Here is a 15,736-nt window from a genome sequence, read left to right on the forward strand (position 1 = left end):
CCCATGCTGTCATTTCTGTTGAGGAAAGACCTGAGAGAAGAATTGCTGAGTCATACGGCAAATGTGTGTGGAACATTTAAGGGAAATAAAAAAACTCTTCTCCAAAATGACTCTGTAACTTTGCATCCCTACCAGCCATTTATGAGGGTATCAGTTGCTCCATATCCTCTTCAACACTTAGTCTGATGGTCTTATCAAATTGTTTTTAAACCACGTGTTGGGGGATCTCATTGCAGATGTTTGTTTTGACTTCTAGACTCTGCCTCCAGCTCCCATTCCCCCCCCCCTCATCTCTATATATGTATAAGGTATAATATATAGAGAGAGATGAGATAATATAGATATATTATGAGATAATATAGATAATATATACAAATACATACACAGATACGCTCCTGAAACTCTTCATCATTTCTCATTATTACTGTTATCTTGGTCATTGTCAAAGCCAAGGCCTCTGTAAGATGGTGCCATAAAGGGCAGAGCCCCTGGGGACCTTCACCCTAGCAGACTCCAGATTAGGAAGAAGCACTTGTTGTTCAGTTGACACAAAGGAGCTTATAATAGGACTGAGCTGGGAGGAGCCCAGAGCCCATTAAGAATTAGGTGAGGAGAATCAGAGCAGAGAAAGCATCTGCCCAGGAGAGGCTGGGGCGATGGCTTGGAGCAGAGTGCACTGCAAGAAGAATTGAACCCACAGCAGGTTTGCTGATTGGGTGGAGGTCAAGGAGAAGCAGTGCTCTCAGCATGCTGGCTACTCACTTGTGGATAAAGCTGATTGCTCCCCAAAGTGGCTGTGAAGGACACGACACTATGTTGTGAGAGCCTATAGGGGCGGGGGAAAGCTAGACAAGAATGGTTTGCAGGGGAACTTCTAGGCTGCCTGGCCCCACACCCCTTCATCAGGGAAGTCTGGTTAAGCAGGTCCTCCTAATCCAGACTGGTTTGCATTCACACATGCAGGGTTCAGGAAGTTGAGCCCCACACCTCTTCATCAGAAAATTTAGGTTGATCAGGTCCTCCTAACTCAGACTGGCTTCCATTCCTGGCCCATGCAGGGCTAAGGATCTTTCAGAATCTGTCAGAGGCACCTAAGCTCTGGGAGTTCCCTGGAACAGCAAGCCCAGTCACACGTCCCTGCCACTGTGCAAGCAGTTCCCCTCACTCCAGCAAGGTCACCTGTGTTTCTCCATCTCTGGAAATCTTCATTCTGCACCTCCCAGAGAAGCCCTCCAGGTTCCTCCAGTTACATCCAGCTCTCTGCTCCCTCCTCTCCTCCCCAACACCCTCATGGGCCTGGGTCAGCAAAGACAGGGAATTAGTGACTCCAGGTGTGAGGAGAAAGGTCCTGGGATCTCAGAGGGGCTGCAGAGGCTGTGCGGCACCTTGGGAGGTGCCCAAGGGAAGAAGAGGGGTAGGGCCCTGCCCACTGCACACTGCCCCCACGACCTCTGAGAGTTCAGAGTGACTCTCCTGCAGCACACCCCTTGCAGGGCACCTCCCATTTCCCAGCCTCCTCACTGTCAGGTTCAAATTCCCCCTGGGCAGAATGCTGCTCTGCATTTCCAGGTGAAGCCCAGGAATGCAGGCACATGGTCAGCCCTGGGAGCTGACCATGTGCCTGCATCGACTTCCTGCCTGGCTCATCCTCGTGGCCTATGGGCTCCTGATGCTCCTCATCCAGGGCCAGGGTGAGGCTGCCATGGGGAGGGTGGTAGAGACCAGGTTGGATCTGCCAAAGTGCACAGAGACAGAGCCTGAGCCTAGGGGGAAGGCACCAGGGCGGGGGAGTTGGTAGAGGAGCCAGATGAGGGGGATGAGGGGCAGGAGGGTGAGCCAGAGAGGGTCAGAGCAGCCTGAGGACACCCCCATGGAGGAGTGAGCTAGTGTGAGGGGATTCTGAGGAGCACAGTATGGGCAAGTGAGAAGCCTCCTGGCAATGGAATAGGGATAGGGGACCTTTCCCTCCTGTGTGTGGCTGTGGCTGTAGCTACTACTCACCCTTGGATAATAACAACAGCAATAAGAAGAGCTTGCTGGTTACATTTGGCTCTGAGTGTTTTGACCCCTTGGACAGAGAAGTGCTGACACCTTCCATAGCATCCACAGGCAAGGTTACTGGTCCTGGGGGTTACAGAAGCCTCTTCTCAACGCTGATCTGAATGACTGCTGGGTTCCCATCACTGGCAAACCTGAGCTGACATGCCTTGGATTATGTTATAGAACAAAGGCAATGTGCTCTGTACCTGCTAGAAGTCTCTAGTCCCTTATCAGAAGGTTTAGGCAGGAGAGAACCAAGCCCAGGGAGGGTCACCATATCCTGGATCCCTCCCACACCAAAAGCTCCTATTGTAGGTGTTGGACATAGACCCAACTTTCCCAGTCTAATCTCACAGAGGAATCCTTGTTTGCCTGTCCCACTTAGATCAATACTCACAGGCTTCCTCCCTTATCAGGGGCATAAGAGATCCAGAATTTTATCAGCAAGAAGATTTCTCTACCTTAACTGAAAGATTCTATTTTCAACAGACTTTTTTCAAAAAAAAAAAAAAAAAAAAACCTGAGTCCTGAGAGGGTATAGATTTGTGTCCCACAGTCTTCTGACCACCAAGTCCTGGCTCCTCTACAGGCCCATCTAGGTCTTGAATAGGGTCCAGGTCTTTCACACTACTCATCTTTGTCTCTCACCTAAATGGTCACAAACCCATCTTTTCTGGTGTGACCTTTTCTTCATCTGGACACGGGGACACTTCTCACCACTACATACATACATGGGTGAGATTCCTCCTGCTGTTTCATGCAGGGCTTCTCCTCAAGGAAGCAGCAACATTATGTCATCAGATTGCAAGCAGGAATATTTAGCAGGTTTTGTCCTTTGTAATTACAAATATCAGGCATTAGTGGCCAGTCACCACATGAGTTACATGGACCACGATCCATCTGGCATGGCATTATGTGGAGACAGCATGTTGGTAGGGACAGGAGTGTGTCTTTGGACTTGGAGGGATACTGGCCAATTTCCTTCTCTGGTCCTGTGAGTGGATGCTGCCCTGGCCTGACCTGTACCAGGTAGCATCAAACATGCAGATCCTAGGGGACCTGGTGAGAGAGAGGAGGAGGTTTGGAGTTTTTAACTTTTTCTTATGGAAACCAGCTCAGATGTACCACATTCTAGAGTGAGATCTTGAGCCTAGGGTAGGGAAGGCTCCAGTGATGTGGGAGCTGTGGAGATGTCAGCAATAGCAGGAGAACTGTGAAACTGACTGCCAACTACCTACACCCTGAAGCACAGAGAGAACTGGGACAGTCTGAGGGCTGCACAGCACCCAAGAGTGGGCCCATTCTAGGGTAGAGAGAAGAGTTAAACCCAGCATGTCCAACATCAACCTTTACCAAATATCATGACTTGGACAAGCCAGATATATCTAGGTTGATTTCCATTGGCTCCTTGCCTTGATCCCCAAGCCCATGCAGGACAAGTTTTGTATGGTCTGAACTCATAGCTCCCCTCCATATGTCCGTTTCTCCTTTCATGAATGGTAATTCTTTATGTCATTTCTTGTCTTCTCAAGCATGAGATCCTTGAGGATGGGAAACTTTAGTTCCATTCCCACAGTCCTCCTAGTGCGTGACATGACCTGGCACAGTGAGTGCAATGGACATTCTTCCCCATCAGCCCAAAAGACATTCTGCTGGCAGTTGCTAGGGCTGAAGGATGGTGGCAAGTCACAAGAGCCTGGTGAGCCTGGAGGGATAGGCTGTGAGCTGGTCGAGTGATAGTGGTGGTGGGGATAGGCACTAGGGATGGGCAGAGAAATTCTGAAGTGAATGTTGACAGATCAAGCTCCCTCCACAAGGCTGAGCTGAGGAGGGCCAACCAAGCCCAGTGCTGCAGGTCAGCAGCTGAGTGGGCAGACCAAAGTCTAAAGTGCATCTCTCTGCCCACAGGCCAGGACTTAGTCAGCCCCATCTGGACGACACATACCGGGCAGGTGCGGGGCAGCCTTGTCCATGTGAAGGGCACCAATGTGGGGGTACACACCTTTCTGGGAATTCCCTTTGCCAAGTCACCTGTGGGACCACTGCGCTTTGTAGCCCCTGAGCCCCCTGAACCTTGGAGTGGTGTGAGGGATGGGACCTCCCACCCGGCCATGTAAGCTTACCTGGGATCTGGGAAACCTCAGTTCTGGAGTAGGGGTGGGTACTCCCAGCTCTGGGCCAGACTGCAATGGCTCCTTCATCTAAACTTCACTGCAAGGCCTGGGGCTATAGATCAGTGCTAATGTGTTTTTAGCAACCTAATGCAAACCCAGGCCCTAAATGAACAACTATATTAAAATGTATCCCTCTGCATTTGGAGCAATTCCCACATTCCTTTTTCCAATGCAGGAGTAACTTTGCCAGGCCCCTGCCTCAGGGCTTGGAAACCCAAAGTCATTAGCTCCAGGTGCTGAACACAAGAGCAGAAACACATGTCTCTGGATTTGGCTTATTCCGGGTGTTCTCTCCCACCAGGGGAGGTGAGTCTGGGAGAGGGTCGGCTTGGCTCTCTGAACCTGTAAAAGACCTTGACTCCAGCAGTCGATGCTGCAGATCCTTGAGGAAGGCAACAGTGGGACCCCACCCAGAAGGTCAAGGGACACGTGTATGTGCTCATAGCTTGAGTCTCAGTGGAGGGGTGAGGTTTTCTGAGAGCCTTGAGTGGGCTGTGGGATGCCCCACTACCCTTCTATGACAAACTAACCTGCATCCACTCAGGCACCAGCTGTGTGGGGACACCTATGTTGTTCCAGGCATGAATGGGGACAAGGATAAGTGGTGAATGTCAACACAGGCAGCCAGTGTTTCCCAGAGTTATGATTGCCCAGCCTCAGGGGGAGTGGGACACAAGTGCTCAACAAATTTGAGGCCTCCCTGGAGGTCTGGGATCATCCCTGCTTACCCTGAACCTGTTGCCTGGAACTCAGTGGGAAATTATTTGAAAGAAGGACCATGTGAGGCAAGACATCTGTTAAAGCAGAGAGTGAGGTTGTCTGGGATCGAGTCAGGACCTGAGGTCTGAATTGGCCACTTATCAGTTCTTGGAGTCTCTGTATTCCATTGTCACCAGGTGTCTGCAAAATGCAGATGCATTGAATTTAGAGGCTCTGAACCTAGGGACTATAAACTTGCCTCCCATCCCCATGTCAGAGGACTGCCTGTACCTCAGCATCCATGTGCCTGCACATGCCTGTGAGGGCTCTAACCTTCCGGTGAGTATTTAGCCATGGTCAGTTGAAGAGTGGAATAACATTTCTTTGGGAGAAGATTAGAAGCGGGCTTGGGACATGGTTCAAGGTAAAGAGCTAGCACAATGTTGTGACGGCCTGGGATTGACCCCAAGTACTACATAACAATACCACCAACACTAAAAGTCACAGGTTCAGCTGGCCACTACTGTGAACTACCATGAAAAGTTTCTCACTATCATCTCCAAAAAGGTCTCTTATGCAGGCAGGAAGCTGACCTAGGCATGGAGTCAAAGAGCCCTGGATGCTCTCAGAGGCCAAATGATGGGACCCACTGATCCACTCAACAGCTTGTACCCAAGAGATCCATTCAGGTGCCCAAAGCTGCATTTTGAGATCACTGAATTCCAATATCATGGAAGGTCAGAAATTAGATGACAATTGAAATTAATGTTCAAGTGGGATAATCACAGAAACGTCACTTTTCTTTTCCTTCAGAGTAGTTCTGAGAATAATAGATCCAGGTTTTGATTCATGAGTAGACCCCATAGTATGGGAGACTGGATCTTCCAAATTAAACTTATGTCTCTTACCAGTGTCCCAGTTCATGAGGTCCTGTGTGGTTCTACATGGGAAGTTACACAAAAGCCAAAGTGGTGTTCACACTAGGGATTCAGCTAGAACGGTGGGGCACGGTGGCTACCACATGGTATATCTCCTGATTTCCCAGGTGATGGTCTGGATCCATGGTGGTGCCTTGGTGGTGGGCTCAGCTTCCATGTACGATGGTTCTATTCTGGCAGCCATTGAAAATGTACTGGTGGTCACTGTCCAGTACCACATGGGAGTTCTGAGCTTCTTCAGGTGAGCCTGGGACAGAGATGATCAATGGGGACAGAACAGACAGATGATAGTACAGTGATCACTGTCCCTGTCACTTTTCAGCACTGGACACCAGCATGCCACTGGCAACTGGGGCTACCTGGATCAAATGGCTTCCCTACGCTGGGTCCAGCAGAATATTGCCCACTTTGGAGGCAACCCTGATCGGGTCACCATTTTTGGCGGGTCTGCAGGTGACACTAGTGTGTCCTCACATGTGGTGTCTCCAATGTCCCAAGGACTCTTCCATGGTACCATCATGGAGAGTGGGGTGGCCCTGCTGCCTGGCCTCATCACCAGCTCATCTAAAGTTGTCTCCACAGTGAGTATCCTTTACTACCCGAGGCCAAATCTGGTGCCTCGCCCTTCAACTTTAGAGCCTCTGGTACTCTATTTTATGGGAACAAAAACCATGCAGGTATATCCAGAACTGGCCACCACCCCAGGGTTACTGAGGAACTCAAAGGTCAGAATCCACACACCTCTGCCTCAAGTGGTTGATTTTGCTCTATAGTCTGCAAAGCTGCACCCTGGGGGCCTCATCCTCAGAAGACCCATGTAAGCAGGTGTGATGGCTCCTCTGGTTGACACCTGAGCTTCAGGAAAGGTAGAAGAATTTCATACCTGCAGCAATACATACATGGTACCCTTTGAGAATTATGGGTAACCCAAACACAGCTGAAACCTAAGGCAATACCACACTCCCCACCTCGAGGGATGATTCGTCCCTTTTTTGTTCCTTAACAGATTGTAGCCAACCTGTCTGCCTGTGGGTAAATAGAGTCAGAGGCCCTAGTGAACTGCCTGCAGGGCAAGAGTGAACAGGAAATGCTGGCTATTACCTAGGTAGGGCTGAACAGACTTTAATGAGGAGACAGGGGTTATCATATAAGGAAAATACAATCCTTTCCGCTGTGGAACAAGAATCTCATTTCCAAAGCTTGGTCTTCTTATATCCTCATAGCCCTGGATTGGTAATTGAGACAAAAATATGCTACACCAGGTGTAGATTCTCTGAATGTTGGTGGGAGCATCATTGGTTGAGTTAGGATGAGTTGGAGGTAACTCAGGTGTCATTAGAACAGAGACTTTCCTTCCTGTCATCATGTACCTTGAATGCCCACTTAGACTTTCAGTGTCATTCTTGCTGTGGTGGATGGGGCCTTCCTACCCAGGCACCCCCAGGAGCTTCTGGCCTCTGCTGATTTTCAACCTGTTCCCAGCATCATTGGTGTCAACTGTGATGAGTAGGTGAGGAGACAGGGTTATGGTATAAGGAAAATATAATGGCTGGCTCCTTCCCATGGTGGGTCCCCTCTCAAAACCCCCACAATAGAGTCAGGTGGGAGCGGCTTTAGACATCATAGCTCCTGGTCTTCCCACCCACAACTGTAGACTATCCCTTCACCACACAAGTCATGAGCCCCCCTGAAATCCACAAAGAAATAGACAGAGAGACCATGCGAGCTGTTCTACAGAGAACATCAGCACAGATGGTGAGGCCCCTGGGGTTCTGTGCCAAGCAAGAGTGCAGCCAGACACTCTTCTTTTTCAATGATCCCTAGGAACAAAGATTGATCTATGTGCATGTGTGAGTGGGGACACCCCACAGCTTGACAGATCTGCCCTATTCTATGACACATCCTAGACCCCATCCGCAACATCAAGTGGCTACCTCCCTGAAACTGCTTAACAGGACTCTCCCTGATCCCCTGGACTAGATGAAGTTGCCTGCCGAATGTGCTGACCTATTGATGGAGGAGTACATGGGAGACAATGAGGACCCCCACACCCTCCGACTCCAGTTCCAGGAGATGATGGCAGACTTCATGTTTGTGATGCCCTGACACATGTCTTTATCCAGACCCTGGTCCCAGGTACCTGAAGGCCCTCATCTCTGTGAATACTATGGCTAGAGTAAGAGAGAGACATCACACTCATTTTACAGAGGAGGGGACTAATGTAGTGGCACTCAAGGACTTGCCCATGACCACACAGACAGGAAGTCCAAGATATGACTTAACAAAGAGCCTTCCAACTTCCCCTGATCCATTCTGGGCTTCCCAGCCACTGTGAAGATTCAAGCCAGCTTTGGACCTAGTAATCTTGCTACCAAGAATGACACATCCTGTCCACCCTCCAGGTTCCCAAGCTCCTGTCTACTTCTATGAGTTCCAGATCATCTCAGCATCTTCAAGGACATCAAGCCACCACACGTGAAGGCTGACCATGATGATGAAATCATCTTTGTGCTTGGATCCTACATCAAGGGCATCAGAGGTGAGTTCTCTGTGTTCCACAGGAGCATTCTCATGCTCCTGGTGGCAATCACTCTTATGGTACAATGAGAAACTGGGGCTAAAAGAGAGCATGGGATCCAGTGTCTACCATCTTATAAATCCACAGGTCATCGAGGGTTAGACCTTTCCCACTCCAGTCTATGCTCCTTCCACCTGTCCCAACCCAACCATGGTGTCTAGCATAGGAGAAGAGGGGGGTGGTTAAAGGCATAATTATTTCTTAAATGACTTCACAGTGTCCAAAAGAAGGAAACTTCTAGGCCAAAGAAGAGCCCAGTGTTGATTCAGTTAAAGGCTGGGAGTAGTAAAGGCAATTTGGGCAAGCAGAGGGCCTGGCCCCAGGACTGTTGGAAAAGGGAAAGGACACAAGTCTAGAACCCAGAGACAGGTTCAGCTGGGATGTTGAGTATGGCCAGGAATGAACATCTGGAAGGGGTTGGCCAGGACCTGAACCCTGGCCTTCCTTCTCCCACAGTTGAGCTCTCTGAGGAGGAGGAGCTGTTGAACAGGAGGATGATGAAGTACTGGGCCAACTTTGCTCGAAATGGGTGAGGACACCTGCACATCTCAGCCTCCCAGGGGCCACAGGCCCTCCAGTGCTCCCCTTGTCTGAGGTGACCCCATTAGCAAATGCGTGTCCTTAATCATATCCTAGCCCCCTCTCCAATGGGAAGACCCACACTAAAAGAGGATTCTTTGTGGGTGCATGCCACTGGTCTCTTCTCACAGTGATCCAGAGGGTGAGCCATAGTGCTGGGCTACCATGGGAGCCAGCCTCTCACAGGGAAGGGCAACACAGGCCAGGTTGCTCTGCCCTGTGTGGAATGACATAAGTGAGAGGTCATTACTTTCCTACATCAGGACACCTCTCCCCATTCTCAATACCCCTGTGTGCCTGGCTGGATGCCCTGTTCATAATTGGGGTGGAAAGTCAGGTCTGAGTTCAACAGAGCTCAGATTGACCCTTACACTGCCTTGCTGGGAGGGCATGTACACAGGAATCCCAAGGGAGAGGGCCTACCCCACTGGCCACTGTTCAACCAGGACCAACAGTACCTGCAGCTGGACATCCAGCCTGCTGTGGGCCAGGCCCTGAAGGCACACAGGCTGCAGTTCTGGACCAAGACCCTGCCTCACAAGATCTAGGAGCTAAAGGGGCTGAGGAGAAGCACACAGAGTTCTAGCTCCCTTGTCAGGAAGAGAGGTGTGTGCTAGGTGTGATGGGGTCTTCCTGTGGTGCCCACACATGCCCACCCAAGAAGATGGGTTGACCCACTCATTCACATAGCTATTCGTCCATACACTCCACCATGGGTCCTCTCCTGTTAGACACACTCAGTAATTCCTAAGGAGGCTGTGGATGGGTAAACTAGTTCATGCCCACCTTCCTCCTCACCCCACTGTGCCTGAATCCCTCCCTCCTTCTTCCCCTCTCCTTCCCTACAACCCCTCCTATCCCATCCTCCAAGTTGCCACACCCTCCCATGCTGACAGAGAAGTTTGAGGAAGCAGAGCTGGTACTTTTCTGAACCCCTTGCCCACCTCTCAGCAAGTACCCATGTTCTCATACTGGTGGGACATCTATAGAAAACCTGTACATCAGAACCCCCAGTGTTTTACCCCATCCGGCTGCTGTGACAACAATAGCAACAGCAACAACAACAATTCCAATAATAACCTAATGAGGCATAGTGGCACATGCCCATAACCCAAGCCACTCAGGAGGCTGAGGGAAAAGAATTACATATGCAGCCCAGGCTGGCCACTTGGGGATACCCGAGCTCAAATTAAAATAACTAGTTCCAGGAGAGTAGCCCAGTGGTAGAGAACTTGCCAAGCATGCACAAGGTCTTAGGTTTGATCACAGTGCTACCAACAAGATATAAACAAATAAATACAATAAACTGGGTAGCTTATAAACAATGAAATGTGTTGTCTTCTGTGTTGAAGGTGACAAGTCCAGAATCAAGATGTTAGCCGATTTGTTGTCTGGGGAGGTCTTGCTTTGGTTTCTAGATGGCACCTTCCCACTATGTCCTCACTTGGCAGAAGGGGCAAACAAGTTTTTGGGACTATTTGACAATTCCAAAACCCTGTCCCCTCACAATGATTCATCACTTTCAGACTGACTTTCTTTCTTTTTCAATCAAAGCTCAGGTAGTAGACTGATTTTATTAGTGATGTCTTTTGTATGTGGTTGTGTGTGTGTGTGTGTGTGTGTGTGTGTGTGTGTGTGTGTGTGTTGGGAATTGAACTCAGTGCATTAGAACTGAATGCACTAGAGCTTAGTGCGGGCTAGGCAAGCACTCTACTACCTGAGCTCTATCCCCAGCCCATGGAGACTGGCTTTCAATGTATGAATTTGCAGCACACAAACTTTCAGGCCAAACACTTAGAGTTCCAACATCTAACCCACCCAGGCTACAAACAAAACCAAAGTTCCATATCCCTGAGCCCACCTGGGGATTAAATGTCATCCATCATTAACTTTCAATCTACCTGCATACTCATCTTTTTATATCCCAATGAAGTGACAGGCCCCATACTTATGAGAAGCAGGACTGAGCTTTTCCATTGGCTTCTAGAGCCTGGGCCAGCTGGGTGCATCCTGGAGAGCCAGGTGGGGTCCTCAGGGTCCTGTCTCCTGAAGTTGCCTCTTATTCTCTGTGGCTCTGCAGACACTGTGAGCCCCACACTAACACAATCACAACACAACTGTGAAGATATTTCTCTGTGGGGTGTTTCCTGGAAGAGGTCTTGACATGCCCAGAGGTCCAGACACATAGCAGAAGGGATTCTTGTCACTGGCTCCCTGAGGACCTATACATAAAGAATCTTTCAGAATTCCCTCTGCAGCCTCCTGATCATCCCCCACTCACTATGGCATCCATGTGTTGGCTTTCTCTCTCACCCCATTGTTGTCCCTAAAGTTTTCTGGACCCTCCAATAGAAACCGTCTCATCTTTTATCTCAGTAATCAAAAGTGCCAAATGAAGCTCAATATATCCTTTTGTTCCTTCAAATCATTTTCTCTCTGTCATGGAAAGGCTGTGTCCCTCACTCCATGGACCTTGAGACTACCCCTATACCCTCCCTCTCACCAACTTGTCTCCCTCTGGCCCTGCCACTTCACAAGAAACTCCCCTCTTTCACCCAGTGCTTTTAAGCCCCACCACAGGGCACCAAGGCCTTTAGAGCTGAAGATGAAGATTGCCATGTTTCCCATCCTGGACACCAGGGGGCAGACGAGGATAGCGGTAAGCCTGGGTGACTGGATCTCTGCAGAGGTGAAAAGACCTTTTAGTTCCTTTTAGTGTACAGGGACTGGTGCATAAAATTCTTCATCTCTGTCCTGCAAACATTCCTTGTGCTCCTGCTGCAAACATGCCCCTGTATGGTTTTCAGTTCTGATCATGCACAGGATGCTTCCCAGAGTGGTTCTGCTCTAGCGTGCCGTCAGTGAAACCACATCCTCAGTGTTTGAGGTCAGCTTGCCAAGCTACTGACTCTCTACCAGGAAGAGAGTCAGATGCTTCAGGGCATAAAACCCCCAACTCATAAGGTCCCCTTCTATCTTCCTTCTATCGCGTACAATATTTAGAGCTTCCTCATAGTGTGTCTACATTCATCATAATGATGATTGGTTTCTAGATGTTGTATAACCTGCTTGCTTATGTATGACTGGAGGATGCATTCTATATCAATTGTATTCACTTCCACATTAAACGAGCTTGCCTGGAGGTTGGCTAAGGTTGTCACCTGCCAGCACTCTCACCAGCTCCCAAAATGTCTATGTGTTGACTCCGCATCTCTACCCACTGCGACTGAGGTAGCTAAGTGACCAACTAAACCATACCAGTGGACTGACCTCCCAAACATAATCACATATAGACATACCATACATAACACAAGTGTGTACACATAACACAATAGCAAAGGCCCTGTAGCTTTTTGAAGGCAAATTTTCAGTGCAATGTTACAGATGTTTTTAAAGTTCAATAAAAATAGGACTGATCAGAAAAACATTAACCTGGGTGTGTAGGATCAAAATCATGGGTTCCAAAAATATGAAATTTAAGAAAAAAAACCCCAAAGAGTCCTAGAAAATATGACCAGCTGGTAATTAGTAAAGTATCACACAATTTACTTTTTGGTTTAGTATAGTATGAGTTCAGGTAAAAGACACTTTTACTTTTTTTTTTTTTTCCTGCCTAGGGCCTTAGATCAGTCTCTTACTGAGCGTGAAGAATTCTTCCACTTACCTTTTAATGTAAGTCCTGACTTAGGTCTGGAAGGAGCTGGGTAAAACTGCTATTCCCTAACCCTGCTCCCAAACTCTCATGCCTTCCTTAGGTAGGAGACAGTTGAATAGGATCATGGACAGTTAGATCCTATGATTGGGTTAGGTATTGGAATTCCTTACTGTACCCTGAGGGATTGGAGGTAAAGGACCCTAGCCTCCTTTCCATTGGGGAGAGGTCACTAAGGCAGAAAGGTAACCCTAACCCTAACCCTAACCCTAAACCTACCCTAACCCTAACCCTAACCCTAGTCCTAGCCCTAGCCCTACCCTAACCCTAACCCCTAACTCTAACCCTAACCCTACCCTAACCCTAACCCTAAACCCTAACCCTAACACTAACCCTAACCCTAACCCTCAACCCTCAACCCTCACCCTCACCCTCACCCTCACCCTAATCTCTAACCCGAACCCTAACCCTAACCCTAACCCCAACCTTAATCCTATCCCTAACCCTAACCCTAAATTCAGAAATACCAGGATACAGCTATGGCCTCCTTCTTTCTCCCAGGAGAAGACTTTTTATTACCACTTTTTTAAAACTACTTTTTAAATAAAACCTCCTTTATATGCTTACCTTGGCACTTCTCTAATGTTCAAACTTAAACACTTGAGGAAGAAGAACTCATCACAATAACCAGTGGTTTCCTATTCATTCCCTAAGGACCCTAACTCTTTTTCTTTTGGTAGCTGGGATTGAACTCAGGGGTGCTCAACCACTGAGCAACATCCCTAGTCCTATTTTGTATTTTATTTTATTTTATTTTTTAGAGACAGAGTCTCACTGAGTTGCTTAGCACCTCAACATTGCTGAGGCTGGCTTTGAATTCCCCATCCTCCATCCTTCTGTCTCAGCCTACAGAGCCACCGGCATTACAGGCATGTGTCACCACACCCAGATAGGAGCTAACTCTTAATACCATTATATTGGAGATTAGATTTCAGTGTGTGAATTAGGTGGACCCAAGTTCACAGACCCTAGCACCTTCCACCCAAGATCTCAGCAACCAACACTGCAAACTACTAGAAAATGTCTCTGCTTATTTAAAACAACCCATTCACCCATTTATTTCCACCCCAGAGAGATGACTTGCCCCACACTTGTGAGAAGCAGGACTGGGTTTTTTCCATTGACCCTATAGCCTGGGCCAGCTGATTATGTACAGGAGAGCCAGGTGGGGTCCTCAGGGTCCTGTCTCCTGAAGTTGGCTCTTACTCTCTGTGAATCTGCAGACACTGTGAGCCCCACAATGACAAGATTATAACACATCTGAGAAGATGTTTCAGTGTGGTGTGTCCTGGAAGAGGCCTTGGAGGCTCAGGAGGTCCAGAGAAGAGATCCTTGTCCCTGGTTCCCTGAGAACCTCTCCATCCATTAAGGTGTCCTTCTCCCTTGCAGAATTCCCCTGCAGCCTCCTGACCATCCCCCACTCACTATGGCATCCACGTCCTTGATTTTCCTTCCCACTCTTTGCTGTCTCTAAACTCTTCTGACTTGTCCTATAAAAACCCTCTCATCTTTTCTCATTGAACACAGGTAGCAAATGATGCTCAATGTGTCTCTGGGTTCCCTCAAATCTTTTTCTATCAGACACTTAGAGGCTGGATTTCTCATCCCAAAGACCTTGGGAGTCCCCCTCTCCCCAACCTCTGACTGACATGCCCTCCTGGGGCACTACTTTTCCCAGGGGAGATGACCTCCTTGTTTCCATTCACTACATTTAAGCCCAAAGACCTTCATGAATTTTGGGCAAAAGATGAAAATTCCATTTTGCCATTTGGGCCACCAGGGCACAGACAAGGTTAACATTAAGCCTGAGGGGGCCCAGTACAGGAAAGACTTTCCTTTTGGTGAAGACTGATGGGTGCATCCTTATAGCATTTACTGAGTTCCTGCGAGCATGCCTCTATGTTTCAGTTCTGCAGAAGCACACTGTATTACCCAAAGGGGCTCCCACAATATTTTGTAGATTTTTAATAGATTTTAAATAGCCTTATTGTTGAGTCTAAGTGTGTGCGTGTGTGTGTGTGTACAGTGTTAGGGACCACACCTACTTCCTTGGCATGCTAGGCAAGCACTATACCACTGAGCTACATCCATTCACAGCCCAGTGTGGAATAACTTATATACAATTAAATTAATCTCTTGTGTGTACAATATACTCACTCTGAGGTAATATGTAAGATAAGCAAACACCACCACCACAAGTTTTACCAGTTTCTTTCACCTCCTAAATTCCTCATGCCCCTTCCTTGCCCTGAATCCTGCTCTAAGGCAGTCACCTAATTGCTTGGGTTTCTTTAGTTTGCCTTGCCCCAAATATGATGCACATGGATACTTTTAGGAATGGCTCTATCAGTTCACATACTATTTTTGAGATGCAAGCAGATCTCAGATTCCTTTTCCTGGGGAGTGGCATTCCTTGTAGGCACACACCACACTTTATCCACTGACCAATTGATTTACATCTGAGTGACTTCCATTTTTTTGACCAATTCTATACATTTTCAGTTTCCAATTCCGAAACTCTTAGGAACATTGTCATAAATTATTTATATGGACCCATGCTGTCATTTCTGTTGAGGAAAGACCTGAGAGGAGAATTGCTGAGTCACATGGCAAGTGTGTACGGAAATTTTACGGGAAATACCAAACTCTTCTCCAAAGACTTTGTCACTTTGCATCCCCTAGAGGGGAACCTCTAGGCTGCCTGAATTTGAGCCCCACATTCCTTCATAGGGAAGCCATTTATGAGGGTATCAGTTGCAGATATTTGTTTTGACTTTTAGACTCTGCCTCCATCTTCCATTCTCTCTCTCTCTCTCTCTCTCTCTCTCTCTTTCATTTCTATATATGTATAAGGTAAAATATATACAAATACATACACAGTTACGTTCCTGAAACTCTTCATCATTTCACATTTACTATTATCTTGGTCATTGTCAAAGCCAAGGCCTCTGTAAGATGGTGCCATAAATGGCAGAGCCCATGGGGACCTCCACCCTAGCAGACTCCAGATTAGGAA

The 15,736-nt window shown here is 48.1% G+C and overlaps 1 pseudogene; it reads left to right on the forward strand.

Annotated features, from left to right (window-relative positions):
* Positions 1 to 1,615: 1,615 nt before the first annotated feature.
* LOC143383235 (cocaine esterase-like) lies at positions 1,616 to 9,625 on the forward strand (annotated as a pseudogene).
* Positions 9,626 to 15,736: the final 6,111 nt, after the last annotated feature.

Source organism: Callospermophilus lateralis, chromosome 18 (genome assembly GCF_048772815.1).
Source record: "Callospermophilus lateralis isolate mCalLat2 chromosome 18, mCalLat2.hap1, whole genome shotgun sequence".
Classification (NCBI taxonomy): Eukaryota; Metazoa; Chordata; class Mammalia; order Rodentia; family Sciuridae; genus Callospermophilus; species Callospermophilus lateralis.